At 47.1% G+C, this 17,954-nt stretch overlaps 1 pseudogene; it reads left to right on the forward strand.

Moving 5' to 3' along the window:
• Positions 1-455: 455 nt before the first annotated feature.
• LOC121158903 lies at positions 456-16,745 on the forward strand (annotated as a pseudogene).
• The last annotated feature ends 1,209 nt before the right edge of the window (positions 16,746-17,954 follow it).

A 17,954-nucleotide genomic window follows, 5' to 3' on the forward strand; every position in this document is an offset into this window, starting at 1 on the left:
AGGTTACTGTTACTATTTTAGGTAGCTGCCCCGAGGACATTCTGGGACCTGCACATCTACTTGATTTTACTTGAGTCGAAGTCAGCTCAACAGGAGTGCATGATAGCAGGCAGCATCGCCAGTGATGCCCTTGTGAGGATGTGAGTGTGACAGTGTGAACACAGGGACTGTTCCCCGGCGGTTCCCTTCTCGGCCACAGACCTCTCCTCCAAGGAACAGGAAGTTCTCCCTTGCTGCATCAAGCAGCAGCAATTTTTTAAAAATGTGATTTGACAATTAGATGAGGCTAGGGAAAAGGCCAGGACTCTGCTGAAATGAATGTAAAGTATAATAAAGATGTTTTAAAACTAAATGGGGTACAGGATTTTTAAACCCTTAAAATATTCAGCTGATGTGCAATTTGGAACTCAGAGAATAATATATAGAGTATTTCCTGAGAGATTGTTGTAAAATCTTTGTCCTTTGTTTCAGATCAGATTAATTGATCTGGTCAACGCCCCGTGTGGGATCACTCTCAGCAGCTGTCATATTCCAGCTTTCTATCTTGGACACGTCTCTGCACGTACAAGGTTTCTAGAATCTTCATTTCTGTCTTACCTTGCTCCAATGTATTTTTCTAGTTTTCTAGTTCTTTTTTTTTTTTTGATGGGGGTGGTGATTTAGAGAGGCATCTTTATTCTCCCCTAAATTATAGTTTCCTTGACATAACAGAACATATGTTCATCTGTCTTCTAACAGTGTCTGGGATTTAGTAGGAATTGAATGCTTATGGAAGAACTGATGTCATTTATCTCAAATGTGTGCTGTTTATTTCAAGATTAAGAAAATGCTTTGTAACCCTTTGAAAATTAATAGTGATACTTTTATTTGCATGACAGAGAGAACACCCACATATTGTTACACTCCCTGAATGACCCCGACGCTGGATCAACACTGGACCCAGGAGCTGGAATGCACAGGAACAGGTCTCCCACATGTGTACCAGGAACTAAACCACTTGAGTCATTACTACCACGTTAGCAGGTAAGTCAGAAAATACACTCTAGAACACCAGTGTGGAACAGGGGTACCTTTTATTTTGTATTGGAAGGGTAGAGCAATAGAGATAGGGAGGTACAATCTGCTTCTTTATCCCACATGCTCACAAAAGCCACAGGTCAGCTTGGTCATCGCAGGAGCCATGGCCTCCATCTTGGGGCCTCCTGTGTGCGTGCACAGACCCAGCTCTTGAGATTACCTGCTGGTACCCAAGGTCTGATTTAGTGGGAGTCTGGATTGGAAATGGAAGTGAAACTCAATCTCAGACACTTGGGTAAGGATTGTGGGCATTTCAAGGGAAGGTTAACCTTCCAGACCACATGTCCACTTATCCCCCCGATGCCTGAGAGAGAGACACACACTGAGAGAAGGTGAGAGAGAGGAGAGAAAAAGAAAGACACACACATAGAGTCAGAGAGAGTGACAGGGAGAAAGAGGAGACAGAAAAAGAGAAAGAAAGAGACACAGGGAAAAAGAAAAATGGAGACAGACAGACAGACAAAGAGAGCCAGAAAGAGACACAGAGAGAAAGGGACAGAGTAAGAGAAAGAAGATAGGAGAAATAGAGAGACAAAGACACAGAAAGAGAGAGATAAAAATAGAGAAAGAGGCACACAGAGTGATAGAGAAAGACACACAGAGAAAGAGACTGACAGAGAGAATGAGATAGGAGAAATGAGACAGAGACAGAAAGAGAAATAGACACAGAAAGAGTGACACACACACACACACACATTGAAGGTGAGAGAGGAGAGACAGAGAAAAGGAGACAGATTCAGAGACAGAGAGACAAAGAGACAAAGACAGAGATAAAATAGAAACACACAGAGAAAGAGAAATAGAGACAGTGACATCCACAGAGACACACAGAGAGATACACACAAAGAGAAAGATGGAAAGACAGAGAAGAAAAAGACAGAGACACAAGGGTGGATGAATACAGAGAAAGACACAAAGAGACACTGAGACAAATAGATACACACACACAGAGAAATAATGTGACAGAAAGAGCCTGAGAAAGAGAAAAAGAATGAGAGAAAAAAGATAGGAGAAATGAGACAGAGAAATAGAGATAGGAAAGAAAGAAAAAGAGAGAAATACGCACAGAGAGAGAGACATAGAGAAGTGGGGAGAGAGGAGAGACAGAGAGACCATCAGAGACAGGGAGAAAGCGACAGAAAAAGAGATGGAGAAAGACACAGACACAGAGACACAGAGAAAGAGAAGGAAAGAGAATCAGAAAGAGATAGGAGGAGAAAGAAAGGAGAGACGGATACATAGAGACAGATGAATACAGAGAAAGACAGAGAGAAAGAGAAATAGAGACAGTGACACCCACAGAGACACACAGAGATAGAGAAAGAAAAAGATGGAATGAGACAGAAAGACAGAGAGCAAGAGAGTCAGAGGCAGTCTGAGACAGAGTGACAAAGGAAGAGAGACACAGAGATAAAAACAGAGACACACAGAGAAAGAGAAATAGAGTGACAGAGTGACGCAGAAAGACACAATGAAACAAAGACAGAGATACAGAAAGAAAGAGGGCGGGGGGGGAGGAAGAGAGACAGAGGTAGAGAAAGGAGACAGATGGATACAGAGAGAGAAACACAGAGACAAAGAGAAACAGACAGATTGTGAAAGAGAATTGAGGAGAGAGAGAATGACAAAGATAGCAGACATGAGACAGAGATACCTAGAGATGCAGAGAAACAGACAGAGGAAGAGATAGACACAGAAACTGTGAAAGAGACAAAGAGGTAAAAATAGAAAGACACAGAGAGTGACAGACACAGAGAGCCAGGGAGCAACAAAGAAGGAAAGAGATAGAGACTCAGAGATAGTCAGAGACAGAGAAAGATACACAGAGAAAGATGGGGAAATAGTGACAAAGAGACAGAACGAGAGAGACAGGGAAATAGAGATACACAGAGATAAAAATAGAGAAGGAAAGAGATAGAGTGACAGAGCCAGAGAAAAATAGAGACACAGAGACAGAGAAAGACAGAAACTGAATCAGAAAAAGAGAGGAAAGAGACAGAGGAGAAAGACAGAAAGACAGAGACACAGAGAAAGAAAGAGTGACAGAGAGACCCAGAGAGAGAAAAAGGGAGAAAGAGAGACACACAGAGAAATAGAGAAACACAGAGGAAGAGACATACAGAAAGAAGGAAAGAGGAGAGAGAAGGAGGGAGAGCAAGAAAGGGTCAGAGTCTTAGAGTGAAAGTGACAGAGAAAACAAGGGAAAATAGAGACAGAGGGAGAAAGGGAGAAAAACAGACACAGAAAAAGAAAAAGAGAATGACGCAGTGATCCAGAGAGACACACTGAGAAAGAGAGAGAGACACACACACAGAGTCAGACAGTCCAAGATAGCAGGAGAGTGAAAGAAGGAAAAGACACAGAGATGCAAAGAGACACACAGAGAAAGGAAAAGGGAGATACAGAGAAAGAGACAGAAAAATAGAGTGACAGAGACAGACAAAGTCAGAGAGATAAAAAGAGAGAAAGAGGGAGAGAGACACACACACAGAAGGTGAGAGTGAGGAGAGAGAGAAAAAGAGATGGAAAGAGGAGATAGATACAGAGAGTGACAGAAAGGAAGGCAGACAGACGGAGACAGACACAGAAAGAGAATAAGAGTGAGACAGAAAGAGAAAAGAGAAACAGAGGCACAGTGAAAGAGAGTCAGAGAAACCAAGAGACAGAGACAGAAAGGAGACAGATGAAGACAAAAAGAAAGAGTGTCAGAGAAAGAAAAATAGAGTGACAGAGACACCCAGATTCCCAGAAAGATTGAGAAAGGAGGGAGAAAAATAGAGAAAGAGACACACAGAGAGACACACACATTGAACGTGAGAGAGAGGGAAGGTGGAAGAAAGGAGAGACAGCGAGAGAGACAGATGCAGAGAGAGAGAAAGTGAGACAGAAAGAAAGAGAAAAAAATGGAGACAGAGACACAAAGAGAAACACAGAGAAAGAGACAGAAACAGAGACAAAGACAGATAAAAATAGACACACAGAAAAAAAAATAGTGACAGAGTGACAATGAAACACAGAGACACAGACACACAGAGAAAGATGGAGAGAAAGAGAGAAGAAAGATAGGAGAAACAGAGACACAGGAGACAAAATACAGAGAAAGAGTTAGAGGCACCCAGAAAGAGGAGAGAAACCGAGAAACAGAGTGACAGAGACACCCAGGGAAACAAAGACAGAAATAGTGACAGAGAGCAATAGAGACATAGAGAAAAACAGAGACAGAGAAAAAGAGGTAGAGAAAGAACAGAGACAGATGAATACACAGAGACAGAGCAAGAGACAAAGAGAGACAGAAAGAGATAGTGAAAATGAGACAGAGCCAGAGAGAGAAGGAGATATAGACACAGAGAGAACAAAGTAAGAGAGAAAGAAAGGCAGAGAGACAGAAGAAAAAGAGACCACAGAGAAAGAGAACTAGAGAGTGACAGAGAAAGAGATAGAGACACAGAGAAATAGAGTGATAGAGAGAGAGAGACAACACAGAAAAAATAGTGACAGAAAGATAGAATGAAAAAGAGACAGAGATAAAAATAGACACAGAGAAAGAGATGCAGAGAGCCAGAAAGTGACAGAGACAGAGAAAGAGACAGACAAAGATAGAGACAGACAGAGAAAGATACATTGACACAGAGAAAGAAACACACACAGAGAAAAATGGAGAAATAGAGTGGGAGAGACAGAACGAGAGAGACAGAGACAAGGAACTAGAGACCCAGAAAGAGAGAGAGGGATAAAAGTAGACAGAAAAAGAAAGAGAGTGACAGAGACCCAGAGGGAAAGAGGAGAGACTGAGAGAGACAGACAGAGAAAGATAAAGAGAGAGACACAAAGAGATAAAAATGGAAAGATAGAGACCTAGAGAGAGACAGAGAAAAGACAGACACAGAAAGAATGAGCCAGAGAGAGACAAAGAGAAAGAAGAAAAGAGACAGAGACAGCGTCAGAGAAATGAAAAAGAGACAGAAATAGGGACAGGGAGAAAGAGATATTGACATACAAGGAGAAAGAGTAAAAGAGAAAGAAAGAGACAGAGATATCCAGACACCCAGAGAGACAGAGAATGAAAGGAGAGAAAGAGAAAAAGAGACACACACACATTGAAGGTGAGAGAGAGAAAAGGTGGGAGAGAGATTCAGAGACAAAGAGAGACAGAGAAAGCAAGAGAAAGACAAACAGAGATAAAAATAGACACACAGAGAAAGAAAAATAGAGTCACAGTGTTCAAGAGAGACACAGAGACAGACACACAGAGAGAAACAGAGATGGAGTGAAAGAGAAGGAGAAATGAGACAGAGAGAGAGAGACAGACAGTGAGAGAGAGGAGAAAGATAGACAAAGAAATAGTGACAATGAGACCCAAAGAGACAGACACAGAAGAGAGGGAGAGAGATACAGAGAGAGACAAAGACAGAGATAAAATACAGATAAAAATACAGAGAAAGAGAAGCGCCATAGAGAGAGACACACAAACAGAGAAATAGAGAAACACAGAGGAAGAGACATACAGAAAGAAGGAAAGAGGAGAGAGAGAAGGAGGGAGAGAGACACAGAGATGCAGAGAGAGAGAAAGCAAGAAAGGGTCAGTCTTAGAGTGAGAATGATAGAGAAAGCAAGGGAAAATAGAGACATAGAAAAATAGAGAATGACACAGTGAGAAAGAGCGACACACACAGAGAGAGAAGATGAGAGATGGAGACAGAGATGCAGAGATGCAGAGACACACAGAGACAGAGACAGAGCAAGAGAGAGTCAGACACAGTCTGAGACAGAGAGAATGAGAAAGAAAGAGCGAGATACAGAGAAAGAGACAGAGAAAAATAGAGTAACAGAGACACAGACAGAGCTAGAGATAGAAAGAGAAAGAGAGAGGGAGATAGACACACAGGGAAAGAGAAATAGTGACAGAGACCCAGAGACAGAAAGTGAGACACAGAGAAAGGGAAAAAGTCAGACAGAGTCAGAAAGGGGGTGACAGAAAGAGACAGACACAAACACAGAGAAATAAAGAGTGACAGACAGTAAGAGACAGAGAGACAGAAAGACAAAGAGAAGAGAATGAGAGTGAGAGAGAAAAAAGAGAATCAGAGACGGACAGAGAGAGACAAAGAACAAGAGTGAGACAGACTGAGTGTGAGAGGAAGAGACACAGAGTGAGAGATGGTAAGAGAGCAAGAGAGAAAGTGACAGAGACCCAGAGATTGAGAGAGACAGAGACACAGAAGAGAGAAAGAGAGATCCAGAGACAGAGATGAGAGAGAAAGAGTGAGACAGAGAAAGAGAAACAAATAGAGTAAGGGAGACATCCAGAGAGATCCAGAGACCCAGAGAGAGACACACACAGAGACACACACACATTGAAGGTGAGAGAGAAAAGGAGAAAGAGAGAGAGATGCAGAGAGAGATAGAGACAGAAACAGAAAAGATGGAGAAAGAGACAGTCATAGACAAAGAGACAGAGAGACAGAGACTCAGACAGAGAAAGAGACACAGAAAGAGAAACACAAAGAGGAGACAGAGAAACAAAATCAAAGAAAAATAGACACATAGAGGAAAAAAATAGTGACAGAGTGACACAATGAAACACAGAGAGAAAGATGATAAGAAAGAGAAGAAAAAGATAACAGACAGAGAGAGAGGAGAGATAGAGACACTGGAGAGAGAATACAGAGAAAGAGACAGAGACTGAGTCAGAGACCAAGAGAGAATGAGAGAAAAGAGATAGGAGAAATGTGAGAGACAGAGATAGACACAGAGAAACAGAGTGACAGAGACACAGACAGTGAGAAAGAGACAGATTGAGAAAGGAGAGACAGACACACAGAGATAGATGAATATGGAGAAAGAGATAGAAAGAGAAAGAGTGACAGAGATATCCAGAGACACACATGTTCACAGAGAAGGTGGGAGAGAGGAGAGAAAGACAGGGAGAGAGGAGAGAGAGACAGAGAAAGTGGGACGAGACAGAGAGACAGAAGCAGAGAGATAAAGAGACACAGAAAGAGACAACCACAGAGAAACATACACAGAGAAAGATGGAGAAATAGAGTGGGAGAGACAGAATGAGAGAGAGAGATAAAAGTAGACAGAGAAAGACACAGAGGGAAAGAGGAGAGACTGACAAAGACAGAGAAAGAGAAAAAGACACAAAGAGATAAAAATGGAAAGATAGAGACATGGAGAAAGAAATAGTGAGAGAGAGACCTAGAGAGAGACAGAGAAAGAGACAGAAGGAGAAAGAGTGAGCCACAGAGAAAGAGTGAGACACAGAGAAAAATACACAGAAAAAGGGTGACAGAGTGATCCAGAGAGAGAATGAAACAGACACACAGACAGAGAAAGAGAATCAAAGAGAGATAGAAGAGACAGACACAGAGACAAAGTGACAGAGACACAGAGAATCAGAGAGAAAGACATTGAATGAGAGAAAAAAGAAACAGAAATGAAAGAGACTGAGTGAGAAAGAGGAGAAATAGACACAGAAAAACAGAGTAAAAGAGACACAGAAAGAGAGACAGAGAGAGAGACACAGAGAGAGAAATAGTGACAGAGACACCCAGCGAGACAGAAACAGATACAGCGATGCAGAGACAAAGACAAGACAGAAACAGAAAGAGATAATGAGAGAGAAAAAGAAATAGTGACAGAGAGAAATTGCTTAGGAAATTGCTCCATCTAACGCCTGGAAAGGAAGGCGTGTGTGTGTGTGTGTGTGTGTGTGTGTGTGTGTGTGTGTGTGTGTGTGTGTGTGTGTGTGTGTGTCTGTGTGTCTGTCTGTCTGTCTGTCTGTCTGTGTCTGGGGTGCTTCACTTTAAAGGCTCCGCTAAACTGTGACTGGAAACTTACATTCTCATAAATGTGTGTTGTAGATGCAATGCAACAAGCACGCACATATCCCCTTAGCCCTGCAGACCGCAGGCGGCCCCTTGCCCTGGTTCCACGTCCACCTCAGTTTTCGGTCTGGTCACACTGGCTCACTGGGGCGAGTCCAGCCTGGGGATGTGGGTGAGCTGAGTGGGACGGCTGTTTGCTCATCCGTCTTAACCTGCTTACAGCACATGACTAGAACATTTCACGGCCTCGACGGGCAAGTCGTTAAGCAGGACTCAGGAATATGGATCAATGGCTTTGATTACACTGGGATGTCGCATATCACCCCGCACATCCCCGAGATCAACGACACCATCCGGGCTCCCTGTGAGGAGAGCGCGCCCCTCTGCGGCTTCCCGTGGTACCTGCCCGTGCACTTCCTCATCAGGTGGGTTGGCTGCTCTTCTGCCGCGGGGCTGGGTGGGTAGCACCGTGTTCTCTGCCGTCCGGGCACTGTGATGCTGTTTTCTCCCATCACTACAAAACTTGTGTTTCTTTAGCCGGGTAAAGCAGTCGATAGATGATTTTGTTTTGCTAAAATTTGTAAAAAAAAAAATTTATTTTTATTGGAAAGGCAGATTTACAGAAAGAGATACAGACAGAAAGGTCTTCCATCCGTGGGTTCACTCCCCAAATGGCCACAGTGGCTGGAGCTGAGCCAATCTCAATCCAGGAGCCAGGAGCCTCCGGGTCTCCCACGCGGGTGCAGGGTCCCAAGGCTTTGGGCCGTCCTCCACTGCTTTCCGGGCCACAGGCAGGGAGCTGGATGGGAAGGTGGAGCAGCCGGGACACGTGGGCTCCTGGCGTTGCAGGGTGAGGATTTAGCCGCTGAGCCATCATGCCAGGCCCCGTTTTGGTAAAAAACTTAGACTCTTTTCTCTCGAAAGCTGAGCAGTTAGGGCGATTCTGCCTCCCACCATCTGATACAATATCTAGTCGTTAAAAAATCAGTATCAAGTTGTTTTACCTTGGGAAGGTTTTTAAGGATTTGGCAGTGAAAGATTAGATAAAAATCGGAATGGGTAGTGAAGCGAAGGCCAGCAGGTGCCCTCCAGTTCCTGCGCTGTAGCCGTCGGTGCCACAGTCACGCGGGTTCCCGAGGCGGCGACGTCAGTGTGAGCTCATGCCCAGGGACCCCGAGCGTGCCCGTGAATTATAGTTACCAACTGATAAGGCCTCCTAAATAGTGAAGCTAACTTTCCAAATAGGAAAAACTGGTACCTTCCCGCCCCAGAAGTTTCTCCGAGAACTCCTGCTCATTTCAGACTTGTATCCAAAGAACAGACACCTTGGGATTCTGTAAAGTTGACTTTTGAAGCAACAGGTGAGTCGTGCGCCGGTCCTCTCCCCTTCTGCCGCGTGCCCGTCATGCCACGTCGCCCTCAGGAGCTCTGTGTTTCAGAGCGCAAGGAGGAAGCTTATTCTGACTTCGTAAAGCAAATGTCTTAGATGATGTTCTTCAGAGCACTTGGGAACAAGCTGACCGCGTGGCCTGGCGGAGGCTCACTTCACTGCCTTCTCTGCTGCCGAGCGCCAGCTGCCCTGGCCGTTGCTCCCCGTCTCCCTGCTCACGCTTGGGCTGTCACTGGCTCGTTTCCTTAGTTCACTAAAGCAGAAGTAAGGCAGTGAAGGCAAAGGAACAGTTACTGATTTTAGATTATCTTTTCTAATATATTCATTCAGCACTAACCAGTTTGACTCTTAAGAATCGCTTACACTCCAGCTCACAAATTTAAGTTGTATCTTCATTTTAAATTTGGTAAGACTGAAAATTTCTCTGTTTTCTGGACCCTTTTCTTAAATTTAGAAATGTTTTCTTGCGACCTGCCTGGTGGCTTGCATATTAATTCTCTGCCCGCATGGCCGGCATCCCAAATGGGTGCTGGTTCCTGTTCTGACAACTCCACTTCCTGTCCAGTTTCCTGCTGATGGCCTGGGAAAGCAGGGGAAGATGTCCACTGATTGATTCCTCAGATGCCCACTTACAGTGGCTGGGGCTAGACTGTGCCAAAGCCAGGAACCTGGGAAATGAGTCCAAGTTGCCATGAGTGACAGGGCTCCCAGCACTTGACCATGCCCGCTGCCTCCAGGGGCTGCGGTGGCCGGGCCCCAGAGCCTGGCGCTGCACCCAGGCGTTCAGGAGGGGGCATGGGCATCGTGATGGTGAGCTAACTACACGCCCAGAGCTTGTTCTGGTCTTTAATATTTCACTGTGACGTGAACCTACGCTCACTGTAAGCTTACCCAGAGTGTGCGTGCTGCTGAGCAGTGCACGTGACTGCGGGTCCTTGTCGCTTTCCTGTCACTGCTGGTGGGCTGTTGGAGCCAACTGTGAGGTGTCCCGGCCTCCTGGGTGCTCTGGCGGGAGGCGTTCACACACAGAGGAAGTGTTACTGTCGTCAGCAGTGTCACCATATCATCAAACCAATCCGCTCTTTGTCCCTGGTCCTCTCTTTCCCCTGAAGTCTTGCTCGTACAGTTCTCACCTTTTCCTTGGCTGACTTGCCTTTCCCCGTCCACCCGTTTACTCCGTGCAGCACAGTAAGCCTCGTCATGCCTGCAGCCCAGCTGGGCGCCCGCTGCTCGCGGCCACTTCACTCCTGCCCCAGCCCGGCACCACGTGGCGGCTCGCGGAGGCCTCTGCACCCCCAGCGCCGAGACGGACGGACGCTCTGCAGCCTTTGTGGCCGGTGAGGGAGTGAACCAGGAGATGGAAGATCTGTCCCCCGCCCTCTCTGTAACTGTCCTGAAGCCTTTTAAAACCCATAAAAATCTGGGCCCTGTCTTATGTCGCAGCCTGACAGCTGATCTTAAGACAGGGTGGCCTCTCACCTGCTAGGTCATTCCACACCCAGGAGCCTGAGCCCTCCCCGCGGCCCCCCGCGCACTCCCCAGGCCTGCTAGCAGCCCAGCAGCCGGGCTGCCCTCTGCCCTAGGGACCGGGCACGTGGCCACCCGGGTGGGGTCCCAGCCCGCAGTGCCTGGTCCCACTGTCGGTTGCTGGCTGTTGATGTGCAGGGCGTCCTGACACAGCTCAGCACCTGCCACGTTTGTGGCCGCTTTGTTGGTTGCCTCTGTTCCTCTGTTTTTGTCTTGCATTTGTAGACTCATTTTAAATTTTAAAAATTTATATAAGGTGAAGTTCCATATATTTCATTTATAGGTTTAAGTGCACTATAGCTCTTACCCCAGCCTCCCTCCCAGTTCCCTAGTGTTAGGATGTCTTTGAAAGGCAGAGTTAGATGGTCGGCCCTTCCCGCCTGCCTTCCTCCCAGATGGCCGGGACAGCCGCCCCAGGGCAGTCCGAGCACCGTACGGATCGGAGAAGGAGCAAGCAGGATTCCGGCCACGCTCCGTGAGGGGTGTCGGCACTGCAGACGGAGGCTGTGTCCACTACTCCATAGTGCCGGTCCCTCTTGTTTTTTTTTTACAGTGGCATACTTGCGGTTTATTTTATAATAACAAGCTTACCCATTCCTCAAAGAATTCAAGTAATAAGTAGAAAACAAAAATCCCCACTGTTCCTCAGGAATATACGCGAAAATAGATGTCAGCTGTGCTCATCTGCATTTTTTTATATTCAAGTTACTGCAAACCAGGGAAAACTGTCTTTTGGTGACTGGCTTATTCACTAAGCCTAATGGTTTTCTGTTGCATCCATTTTGTTGCAAAAGATAGCATTTCATTCTTTTTTATGGCTGAGTAGTAATCCAGCGTGCCACAGTTTAAGATTTATTTTATTTTTACTGCAAAGGCAGATATACAGAGAGGGGGAGAGAGGAAGATCTTCCGTCCGATGATTCACTCCCCAAGTGAGTGCAACGGCCGGTACTGCGCCGATCCGAAGCCAGGAGCCAGTAATCTCTTCCATTTCTCCCATGCAGGTGCAGGGTCCCAAGGCTTTGGACTGTCCCCCACTGCCCCCCCCCACCCCCTCCAGGCCACAAGCAGGGAGCTGGATGGGAAGTGGTGCTGCCGGGATTAGAACCGGCGCCCATATGGGATCCCAGCAAGTTCAAGGCGAGGACTGTAGCTGCTAGGCTACTGCACCGGGCCCAGCATGCCATATTTTCTTTATCTACTTACCCATTGATGGGCATCTGGATTGATGACACATCCCGGCTCTTATGGACGGAGGTGCTATGAACACAGGGATACAGGTAGCTCTCCTATTGCGAATTTCATTTTCTACTCTCATATTTTTAGCTGAGAACTCTCCGTGCTGTCCTCCCCAATGGTTGTACAGATTCACGTTCCCCCCAAACTTCCATGCTGGCCCTTGCTGTGTTTCTGATTTTGATATGACAACATCCTTCTATCTGGACTGAGAGAAAACCTGTTACTTCATCTCCTGGGTGGAATCTTTTCCATGTGTCTGTTGGTCATTTGAATTTCATCCTTTGAAAAATGCCTGTTCATGCCCAGTGTCCATTTCTCATTTATTTATATTGGAAAGGAAGATTTCACAGAGAGACAAGAAGATCTGTTCACCCCACAAGTGGCTGCAAGGGCTGGAGCTGAGCCGATCCAAAGCAGGAGCCTCTTCCGGGTCTCCCACGCGGGTGCAGGGTCCCAAGGCTTTGGCCCGTCCTCCACTGCTTGCCCAGGCCACAGGCAGGGAGCTGGATGGGAAGTGGAGCAGCAGGGACATGAACTGGCTCCCATATGGGATGCTGGCACGTACAGAGGATGAGCCAGTTGAGTCATCGCACCATCTGTTTGCCCATTTCTTAACTGGATTTGTTGCTGCTGTGTTTCTTGACCTCTTTGTAGATGCTGGCGGTTAATCCTGTGTCAGTTGCACAGTAGGCAAATACTGGATGCCATCCTGCTGGCCGCCTGTCTCCTGTGCTTCCTCGCAGTGTGCGAGTTTCCTGGTTTGACTTAATCCCGTTTGTATGCCACTCTGTGCTGCCTGTGTTTCTGGGCCTTTTTGCCAGGAAGGCTTTGCCAGTGTCCTTCAGAGCTTTCCTCTGGTAATTTGGTGGTTTCGGGGTGCCCACTGCAGTCCTCCAAGCATTCTGAGTTGACTTGTGCGTGAGGGGGAGGCGAGGGCTCTGTGGACTTGCGCACCCTGGCGCAGCGCTTCCTGGACCGTTTGTTGAAGACACGGTCCCTTCTCTGGGCACCGATTGTTTGTTAGCTCATTTATTGAAGAGCTGGTTGTAGATGTGTAAACTAATTAATTTTTTGGTTTCTATTTAGTTTTGTCTACATATCTGTTTTGATTCCAGCTGTCCTGTGGCAGGTCTTACAGTCGGCCTGATGCTGCCTCGGGCTTTGTTTTAGTTAAGCTTACTGCAGCTGTCCATGGGCTCCTCTGTTGCCATCTGTCTCTGTCCGTTGTTTTGCGAGTATTCCTTCTTCTAGTCCACAACCACGGATTCGCCTCTCATAGTTTTCACCGTAAAGATCTGTAACCTGCTTGGTTATATTGGTGGACTCTGCGCTACACGGGGCCGCTGTTGAGGCACAGTGGGTAAGGCTCAGGAGGCCTGCAGTGTTGGCTGCCAGTTCATGTCCTGGCTGCTCCACTTGTGCTCCAGCTTCCTGTTACTGCACCCGGGAAAGCAGTGGAGGAGGGCACAGGTATCTGGTCCCCTGCCACCCACGTGGGAGACCTGGAAGAAGCTCTGGTTTGCCCTACCCTGTGCCCGGGCGCAGTGACCCGGGGGATGGGCCAGCAGATGGAAGGTTTCTGTCCTCTCTCTCTCTCTCTGCCTCCCACGTACATTAGCAGGGGCCTTTACTGAAAGCAGCATGATGCTGGCTTTCCAAATGGCAGCTTAGCCCGCTGTACCACACTGCCTGCCCATGTGTGTTTAGCTGGATATTTAAAAATATTTTGTCTTAAACTGCTTTTTGTGGTTGCCTTAGACTTGAGCTTACAACTACTTTAAGCTCATTTTTAGATCCACTTAAAATAACAATGCTAATTCCCTTTCCGCTTCCCTTGTATCCTCAGTCATTGGTTTCACTCGTGTGCGTGCGTGCATGCGTGTGTGTGTGTGTGTGTGTGCGTGTGTTTGAGTTTGGACACAGCACACACACTTGCTGTAATTCGCGGCTGGCTATGTTTGGGTCACCTAATCAAAAACAAAACACCCTGAAAGTTACTCTCCACTTGTCTTGCAGAACTGCTTATCCTGTCTTGGCTTACTGGAAGTATCGTGGCTTTTCCTCCCCCCGGCTTTAGTGTATCACAGCTTATTTTTACAAGGTTAAGTTTCCTGCTTTCCAGATGGAGCTGCTCAGCTCTGTTAGCTTGGTGCAGTAGTTAAGCCGCCGTGTGGGGTGCTGCACCCCACACCGGAGAGCCCGTTCTCACGTCCCGAGCCTCCCGCACCCATGGGAGGCAGTGACGGCCTCAGATTCCAGGCTCCCGCCCCTGGGGCCCAGTTCTGTCTGCTGTGGACCGCAGGGGAAGGAAGACCTCTGCTTCTCAGATAAAGTTTCAAATTTCATTTTGAGTTGTTGTTTCTGATATTTACAGTTGCAGGTAACTGTGCTACTTTCTGACCTTGGTAATGTAAGTACTTCATGCTGGGAAGTATGTTCTGTGCTGTGAACACACGGAGTGTGAGGTTCACGTGAGGGCACTTGAGAAAAGTCGTGTAAAGCGGAAGTCAAGGATGCTTAGAATTCTGTAAGCCACGATGCCATTTCCCCAATGCACATTAGTGTTCTAACCTCATTCCATTCGCCTGCTCGTATGATTCATTCATCTTGTTCACATCCCCTGTGTCATTGTGGTTGATTTTTTTACTGAGAGTAGAATACCAGTATGTTTTATTGGGGTGTTGGAATGTCACCCATCTTGTCTAGTTCTGTTTCATAAAACACGTTACATGGTGCAAAGATAGTTTTTAACCGACTAATTTTAAAATGCCCATTTGAATATGTTTTTCTTGAAAAAAAATTTCTTTGGCTTATCAGGCTTTTACCAAAACTATTTCAACGTTGTTGAAACACTTAATACCTTTAATTCAATAAAAAGTTTGTCAGATTGGTAAGCTATTTTAAAAACTAAATAAACCTAACTCACTCACTTCTGAGTGGGTTTAGATTTATCTAGTTTTTCATGACTGATACTTGGACTAGTCTTATTTGAAAGACATCTTCCATTGTCTGGTTCGCTACCTGGATGGCTGAGCTGGCCAGCTTCTGCTCCTTCCCAGGTGTGTTAGCTGGAAACTGGGTCAGGAGGAAAGTGTCTGGAACCTGAACCAGGATTCTGGTGCCACAGGCGGCAGCTTTGTCCACCTGCTATGCCCCCACACCGAATGCTGTGAGCAGCCGAGCACCGGGGCGGTGACCTAATTAGGCTTTCTCATTTGGCGTCCCATCCTTCCCCGTTGCGGCTCTCTCATCACTTTGGGCGTTGAGCCTGTACCACAGGAATGCAGAAGGTATGGAGAGACTTCAGAAAACTTTGTGGGAAGTATAATTAAAACATTTATTTTTAAACAATTTTCAAGTAAAACAAGAGGGAAAGACAGGAAGTAGTAAGGTTATTTTCATGGAAAACGTGTATGAGAAATTATGCATTTTCTTAAAAAATCTGAATTGTATCGCTTTCCTGCAAGCTTTCTGAAGTGCTCAGGCATAACGTGCTACAACAGTCTGAGCCTTGGGTGGCTTGGTTGCTTTTTCAGATAATTCTTACAAGACTAACTCTTCTTCCTTCCTGCTGTCTTTCAGGACCCAGCCACATGTCATTCTACGTGCGCGCTCACAAGGGGTCCACCCTCTCGCAGTGGTCTCTGGGCAATGGCACCCCGGTCACAAGTAAAGGGGGGGGACTACTTTGTCTTCTACTCCCACGGACTCCAGGCTTCCGCGTGGCAGTTCTGGATAGAAGTGCAGGTGGGAATTTTCTTGGCCAGGCTCCCAGGTGGCCCTAGCGAGCATCCACGGGTTTTGCTGTTGGCGTGCTAAGAGAGCTGCCCGTTTCTCTCCTGGCAGGGCTCGGCGGACCAGTCTGAAGGCATGGTCACTGTGGCCATCGCCGCCCACTATCTCTCCGGGGAGGACAAGAGATCGCCAGCACTGGACGCCCTGAAGGAGAAGTTTCCAGACTGGGCGTTCCCCTCCGCCTGGGTGTGCACCTACAGTGTCTATGTGTTTTGATCTTGTGACTGAGCGTGAAGCATGTGGCCAGTGGATAATTCCTGTGACACAGTCTCTCCCTGGGTCACGTGGATGTTTGTAACTCAAGTCACTGAATTTTAATGGAGAAATGTTGGAAGAACTTCGGTTAGCACTTTTCAGGGCCCAACACTGCAATGGTTAAGCTGTGGGACATACATGGCCTGCTGACACTTGACACTGCCAGTCCTCTGGCACTTAAGCACAAGCGGGCATCGCCACTGTCATTCTGTGACCTTCAGGACAGAAGCCCATGACCACTGCAGTAGCCACTCCTCCAGGATCAAGGACATAAACTGAGGCCATCCTTAAGGAGACAGAAGTCCTAGCCAGCCCGCGTGCTGCCTCAGGGGAAGCAGCTCTCGAGGTCTAACTGGGGGGCCCTGGGAAGGGACAGTCCTGCAGATGGGACACTGGGCCACGCAGTGGACTTTAGGCCCCAGCCTGTGCTGAGCCACCTGGCCCCGAGGGGAGCAGGCTGGGGTCACCACAAGTTGACAAGGGGTCCCCGAAACGGACTCTTTCCCTCTGAAATGTGCTCCACTTCCCTAGGGATTCTTGCAGACTTTTTAGGTTCCAAATTATTTTCTGTGCAAGTCCTTAACTTCCTCAGCACTGACCTGCCGCTCTGGTTACCATGGGGTAGAGCAGAGTGGAAGGGGGAAGGTGGGGATTTTATAAGTATTATTTTTTTTCTCATGGGAGTCTTCTATTTTACAAGGTTAATCCTTTAGGACATGATGTCCTGGCTGAATTGGGGCCTTTTGTTCTCAACCGTGCCCAGTGCTTGTGTCGTCACTGACTGGGAAGATGGGCATGCGACACACGCTGATCTGGGCTCTAGCTATGACGTCAGTGGTAAACTGCTGAGCTTTCTGGATAAATTCTATGAAACGACAGGCCAGGAGATAGGTGAGAAAAAAGGCACAGCCAAAAGGGGGAAAACAAAGTTGGCATCTCCTGGGAGTCCAGGCATTGCAGCGCGCCCTCAGGGCGCCAGGGGCAAGGGCGCAGGGCCGGGATGTGCTCGCTGGAGCCTGGGCTGCGGCAGTCACTGTCTGGTAGACAGGCTGTGCTGTTTCAGGTGTTTCAGGTGTCTGGCTTGTGCTCCTCTCCTGCCGGGTCTTGTTTGTAACCGTTAGCACAGTTGAGGGCTTAGACTCACACTTGTAAGGGAAAGGAAAGAGACCAATGAATTTGCAGACAGGCACACTGCCCCGTGGCTAACATAATCACTAGAAATTAGTACGTAGGAAAGCCACCCCCCATCTCACCTTGAGGACCTTCTGTGAGAGCTGCTGCCTGCGTGGCCTCCTTGGGAAAGGATGCTGGGACTCCTCAGCAGGGGTCACGGCTGTCCTCGGGGGTACTTTCCTCCTCAGCATTATGGTAGTTTTGATGCTGTATAGTCAGTAACAAGCTGCTAAGCAGTCTCAGGGCTTGTTAATACACTGGCCAGTTGTCTTTAGCGCCCGAAACAGGTCGTCATAATCAGCATAGCGTTACTGCACCATTAGGAAGCACACCATCGGAACATCGGAACACCTTCCCCGAGGGTCTTGCCCAGCTCTAACTAATGCATTATTTTCTACAGAGTTAAATACAAGTAGCACAGTACACTTTCAGGGAAAATATGAAGAATTATGATTTAAGTGCTTTTTCCTTCTGTTGAGCTAAGAATGACTGTCGCATGGAGTGCTTCCACAGTTAGCCAGGATGCCTCCAGCCGTCCCCGCCTCGGGAAGCTGGAGGGAAGCAGACTGTCTGATCCTGGTTTGCTGCCTTGTTGAAGATTTATTGTTGCCTTACAATGTTACTGAAATAAACTTTTTACCATAAATGATTGCTCTCTCTAATGAATT

This window comes from Ochotona curzoniae, unplaced genomic scaffold (assembly GCF_017591425.1).
Source record: "Ochotona curzoniae isolate NIBS_2020 unplaced genomic scaffold, NIBS_Ocur_1.0 contig_3878, whole genome shotgun sequence".
Taxonomy (NCBI): domain Eukaryota; kingdom Metazoa; phylum Chordata; class Mammalia; order Lagomorpha; family Ochotonidae; genus Ochotona; species Ochotona curzoniae.